General features: G+C 37.9%; 1 non-coding gene across 1 annotated transcript; it reads right to left on the bottom strand.

Moving 5' to 3' along the window:
• Window positions 1–10,604: 10,604 nt before the first annotated feature.
• On the bottom strand, window positions 10,605–10,709 carry LOC111765258 (U6 spliceosomal RNA). Its single transcript, XR_002797651.1, has one exon. It is a non-coding gene; the product is annotated as a U6 spliceosomal RNA (small nuclear RNA).
• Between the last annotated feature and the right edge of the window lie 718 nt (window positions 10,710–11,427).

Raw genomic sequence — 11,427 nt, 5'->3', positions numbered from 1 at the left:
GTCAGAATTCTTTTCCCACTCCCATGTTTTGCATTTGACTTTTACCCCCATTCAACCAAAAGAGGAAAACAGAAAAGGAAACTCTTCTTTAGATTGCAAATAAGGTTTTGCTTAGTTGAGTGAATTTTAATGCTTCTTTTCTTCTCTCAAGTAATATTCATTATTCTGATCTCCCCAGAGATGGTATTCCCCACGTCTACCAGATTCAGCTACTACACTGACAGCACACATTTGATCTGAGAGTCTGTAGAAATCTATGGCAAATAAAAATAAGTTGATCCTCTCAAGGGTATTCTTACACCAGCTAAAATATAACTTGAAAGGTTAGTGGGGAAGGGGTTAGTTCCCGAAGGCAAAAGCTGGTTCCCCACACTTGGTTGTTGGAGGATGAATACGCTAATTGGAAAACTAGAAGTTCTGGGGATTTGCAAGTGGAACAGGTGAAAATGTAACTGGTGATAATTAAAGGCTAATTATCTTCAACCCACAATTGGCCACAGGAGGTTCTTCCAAGCCACATAAAATAAGAGCCTGAGAGAAAAAAGATATAGAGAGAATATAATTATTTTATTCACCTGTGCTATTAACTATAAGCAGGATTGAACCTGTTTAGTCATTGATGGTTGATGTCTGCCTTACCATCCCAGTCATCTCCCTCCCAAACCTTTTCATGGATTAGCACAAATATTGCCCATTAGCATTAATAGGATTTACTTTGTTTTAAGTCCTTCTGTTGATTAGACAGTAGATACCTATCTGATATTTTGAAGAAAACAATTTTATGACATCAGTGTCATTGTATTAAACTTCCCAGAATTTTCAGGGATATAAACTGCTTCTGCAGGTAACTTTTTTTTTAAGCGATCAGGATAGGGATTGAACCTGGAACCTCATATGTGGGAAGCCATCACTCCAACCACTGAGCCATATTGGCTCCCCTGAGTTGGTTTATTCTGTTTGTTTGCTTGTTGTTTGTTTGTTTATTTTTAGGAGTCACCGAATCAGGGACCTTCCAGGTGGAAGCAGGCACACAATGGCTTGAGTCACACCAGCTCCCTGCAGGTAGCATTTTAATTGTTGGGTTGTACAGTATCAAGGCCAAGAAAAATATAGACGGCTTTTTACATTTATGGCTGCATTTGGTTTTAATTAACAACTTCTCTGTTAGGAGAGCTTCTAGAAAGTTTTCTCCAAGAGGCTCCAGAGTTGGGTGGAGTAAGAAAGGCATGGGTCAAGAGAAATACATCAGCAGAATCATCATTCCAGTCATTCAGGAACGATGGCCTACTGAGTGCTTGCCTGGCAAAGTGTATGTGTTTGGGGGTGTACATAATATCTCCCTCACACCACTGCTTCCTTGTGAGCTTCTAGGTGGGCCACATAATCTGCCTAACCTCTCTCCTGGAACCTTTTTCCTACTTACATGCCCCCCTGAGAGAGCTAACATATTGCTCCATGACACTACTACCCTTCCCTGACTAGTGTTCAGTGATCCAGAAATGAGGGCCAGATCCAAGCCAGGAATGTCAGGGGACTCTTTAGAACTTCTCAACATGGATCAGAGTGACAGAGGTAATCTCTCTCTGGTGGCAAGAACTCAGAAGCTATGGACCACTATATTTTCCACCAAGTGGAGAAAGCTGATCTAAAGTTGATAGGCAGAAAGTAAGAGATAAAGAAAGAAAGTCTTGCTACCTTTTGAGCCCCTACTCTTTGCTCCAAATACATCTGTCTTCCCAATGATTTTATCATCCAACCCTCCTTGGATAATGAGCCAAAATTGTCCCTATTAACTAAATTATTTCAGGTTAGGTCTTGGACATTTCAAACTGAAAGACTTCTAAATGAAGGCTCATGTATAGAATATAATTTGGAATATTAACCTAGTTTTGTTGTGTGTTCTTGCCAATCCATTTAATGTCCTACCTTTCTCTTCCTTGGCTGAGTTTTGGTTTAATGGAGGGGGAAAAGTCAAATGGGTTTGGAGAGGTCCAGGAATTATGGGACTTTATTTCTTGCCACACTGTGATACCTGAGATGGCACCAAGATTTCCGAAGTCCCCTGGTAGTATAGTCATTGTGGAAAACAATCTGGCAGTTCTTAATGAAATTAAGTGAACATACACTCCACTATCCAGCAATTTTACTCCCAGACATATATATACCAGATATAAAAGCGAGCATGTTAATTGATGGATTGCTTGTGGTTGCAAGGAACTAACCACAGCCTAGTTGACTGTCACTAGGGAAATATATGTTGGAGTTGACCCATATAAAATTACTAGTATTTGACAATTATTTTTACTGCAAAAATGTCAATTTCATATAGTGCCACCTAACACAGGGTGGTAGATATATATTATACAGCAGGTAAAAACAATAAATTATATCATCCTACAGCAATATGGATATACCTCAAAGCTTAAAGTTCATATATATATATATATATATTGGGATTTATGGCATAGTGCCATTTATATAAATTAAAAACACATGTACAGAAATATACAACATCTCTTACCATGATAAGTGCATATATAAGGATACAAATCAAACACAATTAATTGGATACCTATTAAAGGATGGAGATGGGAGGAAGAATCTTGGATAAAAAAGAAAAAGTAATACAACAGAAATGCCTTACATGGATCATTGATGTGCCATGAACTGGAGAGTGTGATCAATTCAATTCTCTGCACCTGAAGTCTATTGAGGGTGGGCGTGCCTGAATGCCAAAGAGAGAGAGAAGGAGGAAAGCTCCCTGCACCAGCATGGGTGCTCAGAAGAAAGTAGAGATGAGAGGAAAGGTGTCTAAGCATAGGCACAGGAAACAGTTCCCAAGTCTCCAATAGTGCAAGAGAAATGCTCATAATTTTTCTGAATGTTTTCCTAACCTCCCAGAGGGCCATAAGGGACCAGAAATAACTGAAAGAAGGATGCCAGACAACCTTAGGCCTCTTTGTGGTGGCAGGGACACACTGTCAGTGTACGTGGCATGGACCATAGAAGATAGGGCCATGGTGGACTGTCAATAGAAGTTTTTGATGCTGTAGTAAATGAGACCAGTGATCAAAGACCTGACATCATGATTTACATCTCTGCTAAGTCCAGAAGAAGACAAATGTTGCCCATGGTCAAGAAGTGGCCTGTATTCTCACCTTCCTTGTGCTCACCTGTATCAGATGGATTACATCTAAATCTCCTAATTAAGATGAAACCTGGGGACAAGAGAGAGTGATTAAGTGTTACTTAATCAGAAATGACTAAGTAACACTAATTTCACTTAGTTTGCTTAGTAGAAACTTGAGTTGGAAATAGGGGCTCAAGTTATAAATCATGTAATAGAAAAACAAGGAAGGTTCAATTTTGCACCTTCATGTTTTTAATGAAAACTTCTTTCTATTTCTATTTCTTTTTTTTATTAAAGATTTATTTTTTTATTTATTTCTCTCCCTTCCACTCCCCCGCCATGCCCCAGTTGTCTGTTCTCTGTGTCCATTTGCTGCATGTTCTTCTTTTTGTCCACTTCTGTTGTTGTCAGTAGCATGGGAATCTGTGTTTCTTTTTGTTGCGTCATCTTGTTGCGTCAGCTCTCCCTGCGTGGGGCACCATTTCTGGGCAGGCTGCACTTTCTTTTGCGCTGGGCGGCTCTCCTTACAGGGCGCACTCCTTATGCGTGGGTCTCCCCTAAGTGGTGGGCACCCCTGCATGGCAGGGCACTCCTTGCACACATCAGCACTGGGCGTGGGCCAGCTCCGCAGGGGTCAAGGAGGCCTGGGGTTTGAACCGCGGACCTCCCATGTGGTAGACAGATGCCCTATCCATTGGACCAAGTCTGCTTCCCATATTTCTATTTCTTTTTATTTTACTTTTTATTTTTTTGTCTTTTTTAAAAATAATAAAGGTCACACAAAATGTTACATTAAAAAACATAAGCGTGTTGTCGTTTAGGGCAGCTCCCTCTCAACCGCCCGTCCTCCTCTGCCTCTCACTACCCCACTTAAGCCGCCCGCTCAACTCCGCAAGCGCAAGCGGCAGAGGAGACAGTGGGCGCATGGGACGGGCCAGCAGGGACCAGGCAGGAGAGATGCGCTGCGCTCGTCGGTGCTGCTCTCGTAAGCGGCTCAGTGCGTCACGCTGCCTGCAGCAGTGAGCGCCGAGGTTGGTCACTTTGTCTTGGATGCTCCCCAAGGCGATCCAACCTCACCGGGCAGAGGCTCTTGGGAGAGGGGACAGACCGCGGAGGTATTACCCACTCCACACAGCAACCACACAGCAACCACACAGCAAAGAGACTCCGGAGACTGCTTAATGGGAGGAAGCAAGTCCGTTTATTGTAAGGGGGGGGGGGGGGGGGGGGGGAAGCTACTTTATACTCTTTTTTGAAGGATCGTGTAAAAGGTTGATTGGATGATATTGAGTGTAGTGAGACGCACGTCAGAGCTCTAGTGCTGGTTGCCGTGCCCTTATTGGGTCTGTGCACACTCGGTTTCAGTTGCCTTTTCCTGGAAAGGGGCTGGGTCATTGCCCCCGGCACTCTTTTGTTACTTTCAAGCTGTTTACTTTCACACCCTTTACTTTCCCCGCGTTTGCCTCAGGATCCGTTTTGATAGCTCTAGGCACCATCTTCCATTAGGGACTTTCCAGTGGGGGGAATTCCCGCATAAGAGGTCCCATATACCCCACTCACCACCCCACCCTACCCACATCAACATTCCCTTTCGTCAGTGGGGCACATTCATTGTGTTTGGTGAATACATCCTGGAACACTGCCACACCACATGCACCACAGTTGACATGGTAGCTCACACTCTCCTCCAGTCCATCCAGTGGGTTATGGCAGGATAAACAAGGTCCTGGATCTGTCCCTGCAATATCATTCAGGACAACTCCAAGTCCTGAAAATGCCCCATATCACACCTCTTCCTCTCCCTGCCCTCAGCAACTCCCATGACCACTGTCTCCACATCAATGATACACATTTCTTTTACTTGAAACTTATACCTCATATCTATATGTACCTCTCTGCCTGTAACTTAGTTCAACTATTAAACTTATCTCTCTATAAATTCATGTTGAATATGGCATAGAAGTTTTGCATGGAGATATATTACTGTCATGCTGGAAACAAAGTTGGAGGATTTAATTTAATAGACATGCCATTGTTATTTTAAAATAAATAATGCATTCATTAGAAACTGAGATGTCAAAAGCTAATTATTATTCTTGGCTGGTTCTTTACACAAGTAGATTATTTTTTTTACTTTATTTTTTTGGAGTTTGCTTTGCATTTGGAAATGCGAAGCTTTACAAATTGTGTAGTACATTAAAGACAAAAGGAGTCTCCTTTTAGTTAATGGCACAGCTCTAACTTGATCTGACTAGAGCAGTATCAGGGAGAGCCAGCAATGTCACCCCTCCTTACATTCTGTATTGTGTCTACCTTTCATAAAATTTTCTGAGGAGAATACATCCTCAAAAACAGGGATTCTGAGCCCAATGCATACACATAAAGGACTGTACTGAGGAAAATTCAATGCCAAGTGGAAAGTATTTGAAAATGTTGATAGGAATAGAAAATCAAAGGAGTATTCCTAGGAGTACATCATTGGTTTATAAAATTGTATTTGATTGTGGAATCCATTTCAATTTATATAGGGCTGAAATCTACTGAAGTAAACATATGACTCAAGAGATGCTCTGACTGGAGTTACTTTAGAGGGTCATTGGCAGCCCTGGAACTCAGACCCACTAAAAGCCAGGGGAAATCCACAAAGCTTTGCAACATCCTAGGACTTTGCCGAGAACTATGAAATGGCTGAGTGGTAAGTAGCTATAAAAATATGACAATAAAAACAAAATTGACTTCAAGAATGTTTTTTATTTGGCTCTTAATACATGCTCAGCCCTAAAATCACATCATGTCATTAATCTTTACAGTGACTTTAATTCCCAAGTTATGAATTAGCAAATTATGACTCCAATAGGGTAAGCTAGTTACCAATAATACGAAACTAACTATTGGCAAAGTTGGGACAGTGACATAGGTTCTCTGGGTCTAAATGTCTGATATTTGCATTTACACTAGACATTTACATTGGGGCAACTTCTTGGTCAGTGATGCTGTTCATAGGGAAGGAGAGGAGAACTAAGAAAAGAAAAAGTTTCTTTGGAAGGAAAGTAGAGGTTGATAGTTGAGGACATGTTATGGTTGAAGTACTTGCAGGATTTCCAGATAGATTTGATTAAGCAATTGGACACAAGGATCAGAAATTCAAGAGAGAGTTCCAAGATAAGATTTAAGAGTAACATAGAAGAGACAGTAGAAACTAAGAGTGATGTTGCACAGAAACCTAGTAGAGAATGAGACTTAAGAAAATACAGCCTCAGAGAATATTGGCATTTAAGGATTGTTTGGAGGAAGGGGAGTAATTGAAGGAAATTAGGGAAGAGTACATTTTTAGACAGCTGGGAAGAAGAAAGTATGTAAGTATGGTGAGAGCAAGCCTTTTCCATTTTCTGCTTTGCTCAATAATGTGTACCAACCACCTGAAATTGTTCCAGATATATAGTAGAGATTCATAAGAGGTTTATAGAGGTTTATTGTTATAAGAATAGGTTGATCAGCATCAAGTGTTGCAATGAGGGAATTATTCTTTTCAGTGTAGAGAGAGGGTCTCTTATTAAAACACTCATTTGACAAGCCTAAATTCAATACACTCTATATGCTTACAATTTCTTTCAAACTAGATTTTTTTAAAAGGAGTTAATTATACAATTTCTATACAATGACTAGAAATATTAAATATTTCAGGTTTTTCTACATGCTTAAATATTTCAAGTTTTTTATTCAAGAACTTTTTCAAGTTCTTTATTCAGTGGTATGCTTATTGAAGTGTACCATTCATAAACGAACATCCATTAAAAAAAAGTGTATAATAAAAGTTGTGAACTTAAAAAACATACAAGTATCATACAGGGCTCCCATGCATCACCCACTACAAACACTTTGCATTTTTGTGAAGCATTTGTAACAAATTTTGAGAGTATTGTCAAAATATTACTACTAACTGTAGTCTGTATCTTATATTTGGTGTGTTTTCTTTCCCAACCAACCCTATTATTTTTTTTCATAAATCATGCAATTTGTCTAAAGTATACAATCAATGGCATTTGATATAATCACCGAGGTGTATTGTACTTTGATCACATCCATCAATATTAGAGCATTTTCACTCCCCACCTCCAAAAAAAATCCAACATTAAAAACCCCCACTATCATACACATATGTTAACACTACAAATTACAAATCCTATAATGTGCTTTCACAATTTCTACTCATTTCCAAACATTTGCAAACAACTTTTTACCAGTTCTGCACAGAATAAACCTCAGCTTTCCATTTTCTAACCACATTCTTTTCTCCAGTGACTTATATTCTAGCTCTTAACTCCCTGAGTTTGCTCATTATTAAATTTAGTTGATAATAATGAAGTCATATAATATTTGTCCTTTTGTGCCTGACTTGGTTCACTCAACAAAATGTCCTCCAGGTTCATCCACGTTGTCATATGCTTCATGATTTCATTTCTTCTTACACCTGCATAATATTCCATATGTGTATATACTACAGTTTGTTTATCCATTCATCAGTTGACAAACACCTGGGTTGTTTCCATCGTTTGGCAACTGTGACTTATGTCGCTATGAACATCAGTGTGCAGATGTCTGTTCATGTCCTGCTCTCAGTCCTTCTGGGTATATACCTAGAAGCAGTATTGCCTAGTCACATGGTAGATCTATATCTAACTTCCATAGGAAACGCCATACAAACTTCCACAGTGACTGTACCATTCTACATTTCTACCAGCAGTGAATAAGTGTTCCTATCTCTCTACATCCTCTCCAACACTTTTAGTTTTCTGTTTTGTTAATAGTGGCCATTCTAGGAGGTGTGAAATGATATCTCATTGTAGCTTTGATTTGCATTTCCCTAATAGCCAGTGATACTGAGCATTTTTTTCATGTTTTTTCACCATTTGTATTTCTTCTTTAGAAAAATGTCTATTCAGGTCTGTTGATGATTTTTTAATCAGATCATTTGTGCTTTTATTGTTGAGCTATAGGATCTCTTTATATTTCATGGATATTAGACCCTTTTCAGATGTGTGATTTCCAAATATTTTCTCTCATTGAGGAGGCTGCCATTTTACCTTCTTCACAAAGTCCTTTAAGGTACAAAAGTGTTTCATTTTGAGGGGGTCTCATATTCCTATTTTTTCTTCTGTTGTTTGTGCTTTGGGTATAAGGTTTAAAAGACCCCTTAAAGACCTACTAAAAGATCTTGTAGATGTTTCCCTGCATTATCTTCTAGGAGTTTTATGGTCCTGGCTTTTATGCTTAGGTTTTTTTATCCATTTTGAGTTGACTCGTATAGGGAGTGAGATAGGGGTCCTCTTTCATTATTTTGGTTATGGATATCAATTTCTCCTAGCACCATTTATGAAGAGAATGTTCTGTCCCAGAAAAGTGGATTTGATAGGCTTAGCAAAAATCAGTAGACCGTTGAGGTGAAGGTCTATTTCTGAACTCTCAATTCAATTCTGTTGGTCAATGTCTCTATCTTTATGCCAGTACTATGTTGTTTTGACCACTATAGCTTTATAATACTCTTCAAGGTCAGGGAGCTTGAGTCCTCCGAATTTGCTCTTCTTTTTTTAGAATGTTTTTAGCTATTCAGGATCCCTTTCCCCTCCAAATAAATTTAGTAATTGACTTCTTATTTATGTAAATAGGCTGTTGGAATTTCTATTGGTATTGCATTGAATCTATGAATCAATTTATGTAGAATTGATATCTTCACAATGTCTAGTCTTTCCATTCATGAACATAGAGTGGCCTTCCATTTGTTTAGGTGTTCTTTGATTTCTTTTAGCAGTGTTTTGTAGTATTCTGAATACAGATCCATTACATTCCTGGTTAAATTAATTCCCAGATATTTGAATCTTTTTGGTACTATTGTAAATGGAATTTTCTCTTGATTTCCTTTTTAGCTTGCTCATTATTTGTGCATAGAAACACTACTGATTTTTGCATATCGGTCTTGTATCCTGATACTTTGCTGAATTCATTTATTTGCTCAAGTAGCTTTGTTGTAGATGTCTCGGGATTTTCTAAATATGGGATCATGTCATCTGTGAATAGTGAGAGTTTTACTCCTTTTTTCCAATTTGAATGCCTCTTATTTATTTTTTCTTGCCTAATTTCTCTAGCTAGAACTTCTAGCAAAATTTTGAATGATAGTGGTGACAGTGGCCATCTTTGTCTTGTTCCTGATCTTAGAGGGAATGTTTTCAACCTCTCCCCATTGAGTACAATGGTTGGCTGTGGAATTTTCACATATGCCTTTTATTTTGTTGAGGAACTTTCCTTCTATACCTATCTTTTTAAGTATTTTTATCAAGAAAGGATGCTGAATTTTGTCAAATGACTTTTCTTCATCAATTTTGATGATCATGTGGTTTTCCCCCTTTGATTTGTTAATGTGGTATATTACTTTAATTGATTTTCTTATGTTGAACCACCCTTGCATACCAGAACTAACAGCCATGTGATCATGATGTGTAATCATTTTTATATTGGGTTTCAATTTGAAAGTGTTTTGCTGAGAATTTTTACATCTATATTCATTAGAGATATTGATCTGTAATTTTCTTTTCTTGTATTATCATTATCTGGTTTTGGTATTAGGGTGATGTTGGCTTCATAAAATGTGTGTTCCCTTCTTTTCAATTTTTTGAAAGAGTTTAAACAAGTTTGGTATTAATTCTTTTCAAAATGTGTGATAGAATTCACCTGTGAAGCCATCTGGTCCTGAACTTTTCTTTGTTGGAAGATATTTGATGACCAACTCAATCTCTTTGTTTGTGATTGGTTAGTTGAGTTCCTGTGTTTCTAGTAGCATCAATGTAGGTTGTTTGTGCATAACTAGGAATTTTTCCATTTCATCTAGGTTGTCTAATTTGTTAGCATACAATTTCTCATAAATCCTCTTATAGTCCTTTTTATTTCTGTGGGATCAGTCATAATGCCTTTCATTTCTGATTTTATTTATTTGCATCTTCTCTCTTTTAATGTGTTAGTCTTCCTAAGGGTTTGTCCATTTTATTAATTTTCTTAAAGAACCAGCTTTTTCTTTTAATTTTCTCTATTGTGTTTTTTATTTCTGTGGGATTAGTCATAATATCCTTTCATTTCTGATTTTATTTATTTGCATCTTCTCTCTTTTTCTGTGTTAGTCTTCCTAAGGGTTTGTCCATTTTATTGATTTTCTCAAGAACCAGCTTTTTTAAAAAAAATTTTCTCTATTGTGTTTTTGTTGTTGTTGTTCTCAATTTCATTTATTTCTTCCCTAATCTTCATTATTTCTTTCTTTCTCCTTGGTTTAGGATTGGTTTTCTGTTATTTTTCTAGTCTCTCCAGTTCAATTAGTTCTTTGATTTTAACTTTTTTCTTTCTTAATATAGGCATTTAGGGCTATAAATTCCGCCCCCCCCCCCCCCCCCAGCACTGCTGTCTCTGTATCCCATACGTTTTGTGGGGTTTTTTTTTTGAACACTTCATGAATTTGCATGTCATCCTTGCACAGGGGCCATGCTAATCTTCTCTGTATTGTTCTAATTTTACTATATGTGAGGCTGAAGCAAGCAATGTATCCCATAATAAGTTTTGAAATGCTGTGTTCTCGTTTTCATTCATTTCAAGATATCTACTAATTTTTCTTGCAATTTCTTCTTTGACCCACTGATTAAGAGTGTGTTATTTAGCCTCCATATATTTGTAAGTTTCCCCCTTTCCTGCCTATTATTGATTTCCAGCTTCATTCCATTATGATCAGAGAAGGTGCTTTGTATAAATTCAAACTACTTGAATTTTTTGAGGGCCATGTTGTGGATCAACATGTGGTCTATCCTGGAGAAATGTCCATGAGTACTTGAGAAGAATGTATAACCTGCTGGTTTAGGCAATATTCTGTATATTTCTGTCAGGTCCAGCTCATTTATCATGTTGTTCACATTCTCCATTTCCTTGTTGATATTCTTTCTAGTTGTTCTATCTGTTGATGTGAGTGGTGTGTTGAAATCTCCAACTATTATTGTAGAGACATCTATTTCCCCTTTCAGTTGTGCCAGAGTTTGCCTCATGTATTTTGGGACACCCTGATTAGGTGCATAGATATTTATGACTATTTCTTCCTGGTAGATTGTTCTTTTTATTAATATATAATGACCTTTGCATCTCATTGTTTTTTATTTTTTATTTTTTGCGTTTAAAGTCTGTTTTGTCTGACACCAGTATAGCTGCTCTTGCTCTTTTTTGGTGACTGTTTGCATGAAATATCTTTTTCCAACCTTTCATTTTCAGTC

This window comes from Dasypus novemcinctus, chromosome 9 (genome assembly GCF_030445035.2).
Source record: "Dasypus novemcinctus isolate mDasNov1 chromosome 9, mDasNov1.1.hap2, whole genome shotgun sequence".
NCBI lineage: Eukaryota > Metazoa > Chordata > Mammalia > Cingulata > Dasypodidae > Dasypus > Dasypus novemcinctus.
This window is presented reverse-complemented; position numbering and strand designations above follow the sequence as displayed.